This window comes from Bos grunniens, chromosome 21 (genome assembly GCF_055505025.1).
Source record: "Bos grunniens cultivar Pamir isolate PY7600 chromosome 21, Bosgru_T2T1.0, whole genome shotgun sequence".
Lineage (NCBI taxonomy): Eukaryota > Metazoa > Chordata > Mammalia > Artiodactyla > Bovidae > Bos > Bos grunniens.
The window spans coordinates 71966549-71970697 of NC_141185.1; positions in this window are offsets into that span (position 1 = coordinate 71966549).

Here is a 4149-nt window from a genome sequence, read left to right on the forward strand (position 1 = left end):
CGCGACGGGTATCTCTTGGAGCTCACTGGGTGGACTCAAGGGAGTCAAGCCTCCTGAGGCGTTTGGAGAGAGGTCGCGAGATTGGTCTCTAGGCCATGCAGGAGACGAAGGCCCTCATCTCTCGATGACGGGGGAATCTCGGGGTTGTTCTCGAGCGGCGGCCCCAGTGTGCGGTTTCTCACGAGGTACGACGGCGAGGTCAGTGAGCCTCTCGTGGGGCGCCAGGGAAGTCGGGTCTCCATGCGAGTGGCGAGGGGAAGCGCGTCACTGCTCCCGAGCCATGGCAGGGGAATCTGGCCTCGAGACGTGTTGAAGAAGGTCTCTCGAGGTCTTTCTCGGGTTGAGGCAGGAAACCCTGGGTTCCCTCGACTTGTGCAGGTGACCTCAGGGGGCTTCTCATGGTGGCTCTGAGAAGCCAGGGAAACTGGAGGTGGGAGGGGCCTCTCGGGACCCCACTGGGTTTGGTGCATTGGAAGAGGGCCTCATCTCCAGTTGAGGCAGGAACCGCAGGGTACCTCTGATTTCAGACTCCGATCGCAGGCTCCCTGCAGACTGGGGACAGGAGAGTCAGGCCTCGTCTTGGGTTGAGGCATGGAACTCCGCTTGCCTCTCGAGATGTCCCCGGGGAGAGAGGCCGCTTGTCGAGCTGTATTTGGAACCTGGGGTTTTTCCCGAACGATGCACGGAAAAACTGCCCCTTCGTGTTGACTTCATTCACAGGGTGGAGTTCGGAGAGGTGTCCGGGCATCGGGTTCTTCTCAAGAGGGGACCGGGAAATCGGGGTCCTACGGAATGTGGAACCACCCACGAGGCCACGTCTGGAATGTCTTCGTGAGACCGGCCTCAGCCTGAGGTGCGACCGGAAGGTCGGGAACCCCTTCCAGACAAAGCAGGGGAGTCGACCCTCCTGTCCAGATCAGGAGGGGAGAAAGGGCTCAGAGGAGGGGGTGCCGGAAAACCTCAGTGTTCCTCTCGAGGGAGACCGGGATTTCGGGGAACTTTGTGGGTCGCATCAAGGGTGCCAAGTGCCCTTTCGACCTCCAATTCCTAACGTGGGACTTCTCCTGAGGCGCTGTAGCGGGAAAGGGCTTCATCTTGCGATGACGGGGGAGCCACGTGGTTTTTCTCGAGTTACGGCGGGATTCTCGAGTTACGACGGGGAATTCAGGCTGCCTCTTGTGTTGGCCCAGGCAAGTCCAATCTTCCATTCGAGTTGCGAAGGAAAGCTGGGCATTGCTCTCGAGTGACTGCAGGGCCAATAGACCTCATCTAGGCTTGTGTCCAGAAGCCAATGTTCCTCTCCAGGGGCGACAGGGATCTCGGGGTTGCATTCCAGACGCACCCGGGGAGACAGGCATTCATCTCGAGTGGAAGCAAAGAACCCCGCTCTGCTCTCGAATCGCGACGGGTATCTCTTGGAGCTCACTGGGTGGACTCAAGGGAGTCAAGCCTCCTGAGGCGTTTGGAGAGAGGTCGCGAGATTGGTCTCTAGGCCATGCAGGAGACGAAGGCCCTCATCTCTCGATGACGGGGGAATCTCGGGGTTGTTCTCGAGCGGCGGCCCCAGTGTGCGGTTTCTCACGAGGTACGACGGCGAGGTCAGTGAGCCTCTCGTGGGGCGCCAGGGAAGTCGGGTCTCCATGCGAGTGGCGAGGGGGAGCGCTTCACTGCTCCCGAGCCATGGCAGGGGAATCTGGCCTCGAGACGTGTTGAAGAAGGTCTCTCGAGGTCTTTCTCGGGTTGAGGCAGGAAACCCTGGGTTCCCTCGACTTGTGCAGGTGACCTCAGGGGGCTTCTCGTGGTGGCTCTGAGAAGCCAGGGAAACTGGAGGTGGGAGGGGCCTCTCGGGACCCCACTGGGTTTGGTGCATTGGAAGAGGGCCTCATCTCCAGTTGAGGCAGGAACCGCAGGGTACCTCTGATTTCAGACTCCGATCGCAGGGTCCCTGCAGACTGGGGACAGGAGAGTCAGGCCTCGTCTTGGGTTGAGGCATGGAACTCCGCTTGCCTCTCGAGATGTCCCCGGGGAGAGAGGCCGCTTGTCGAGCTGTATTTGGAACCTGGGGTTTTTCCCGAACGATGCACGGAAAAACTGCCCCTTCGTGTTGACTTCATTCACAGGGTGGAGTTCGGAGAGGTGTCCGGGCATCGGGTTCTTCTCAAGAGGGGACCGGGAAATCGGGGTCCTACGGAATGTGGAACCACCCACGAGGCCACGTCTGGAATGTCTTCGTGAGACCGGCCTCAGCCTGAGGTGCGACCGGAAGGTCGGGAACCCCTTCCAGACAAAGCAGGGGAGTCGACCCTCCTGTCCAGATCAGGAGGGGAGAAAGGGCTCAGAGGAGGGGGTGCCGGAAAACCTCAGTGTTCCTCTCGAGGGAGACCGGGATTTCGGGGAACTTTGTGGGTCGCATCAAGGGTGCCAAGTGCCCTTTCGACCTCCAATTCCTAACGTGGGACTTCTCCTGAGGCGCTGGAGCGGGAAAGGGCTTCATCTTGCGATGACGGGGGAGCCACGTGGTTTTTCTCGAGTTACGGCGGGATTCTCGAGTTACGACGGGGAATTCAGGCTGCCTCTTGTGTTGGCCCAGGCAAGTCCAATCTTCCATTCGAGTTGCGAAGGAAAGCTGGGCATTGCTCTCGAGTGACTGCAGGGCCAATAGACCTCATCTAGGCTTGTGTCCAGAAGCCAATGTTCCTCTCCAGGGGCGACAGGGATCTCGGGGTTGCATTCCAGACGCACCCGGGGAGACAGGCATTCATCTCGAGTGGAAGCAAAGAACCCCGCTCTGCTCTCGAATCGCGACGGGTATCTCTTGGAGCTCACTGGGTGGACTCAAGGGAGTCAAGCCTCCTGAGGCGTTTGGAGAGAGGTCGCGAGATTGGTCTCTAGGCCATGCAGGAGACGAAGGCCCTCATCTCTCGATGACGGGGGAATCTCGGGGTTGTTCTCGAGCGGCGGCCCCAGTGTGCGGTTTCTCACGAGGTACGACGGCGAGGTCAGTGAGCCTCTCGTGGGGCGCCAGGGAAGTCGGGTCTCCATGCGAGTGGCGAGGGGGAGCGCTTCACTGCTCCCGAGCCATGGTAGGGGAATCTGGCCTCGAGACGTGTTGAAGAAGGTCTCTCGAGGTCTTTCTCGGGTTGAGGCAGGAAACCCTGGGTTCCCTCGACTTGTGCAGGTGACCTCAGGGGGCTTCTCATGGTGGCTCTGAGAAGCCAGGGAAACTGGAGGTGGGAGGGGCCTCTCGGGACCCCACTGGGTTTGGTGCATTGGAAGAGGGCCTCATCTCCAGTTGAGGCAGGAACCGCAGGGTACCTCTGATTTCAGACTCCGATCGCAGGCTCCCTGCAGACTGGGGACAGGAGAGTCAGGCCTCGTCTTGGGTTGAGGCATGGAACTCCGCTTGCCTCTCGAGATGTCCCCGGGGAGAGAGGCCGCTTGTCGAGCTGTATTTGGAACCTGCGGTTTTTCCCGAACGATGCACGGAAAAACTGCCCCTTCGTGTTGACTTCATTCACAGGGTGGAGTTCGGAGAGGTGTCCGGGCATCGGGTTCTTCTCAAGAGGGGACCGGGAAATCGGGGTCCTACGGAATGTGGAACCACCCACGAGGCCACGTCTGGAATGTCTTCGTGAGACCGGCCTCAGCCTGAGGTGCGACCGGAAGGTCGGGAACCCCTTCCAGACAAAGCAGGGGAGTCGACCCTCCTGTCCAGATCAGGAGGGGAGAAAGGGCTCAGAGGAGGGGGTGCCGGAAAACCTCAGTGTTCCTCTCGAGGGAGACCGGGATTTCGGGGAACTTTGTGGGTCGCATCAAGGGTGCCAAGTGCCCTTTCGACCTCCAATTCCTAACGTGGGACTTCTCCTGAGGTGCTGTAGCGGGAAAGGGCTTCATCTTGCGATGACGGGGGAGCCACGTGGTTTTTCTCGAGTTACGGCGGGATTCTCGAGTTACGACGGGGAATTCAGGCTGCCTCTTGTGTTGGCCCAGGCAAGTCCAATCTTCCATTCGAGTTGCGAAGGAAAGTTGGGCATTGCTCTCGAGTGACTGCAGGGCCAATAGACCTCATCTAGGCTTGTGTCCAGAAGCCAATGTTCCTCACCAGGGGTGACAGGGATCTCGGGGTTGCATTCCAGACGCACCCGGGGA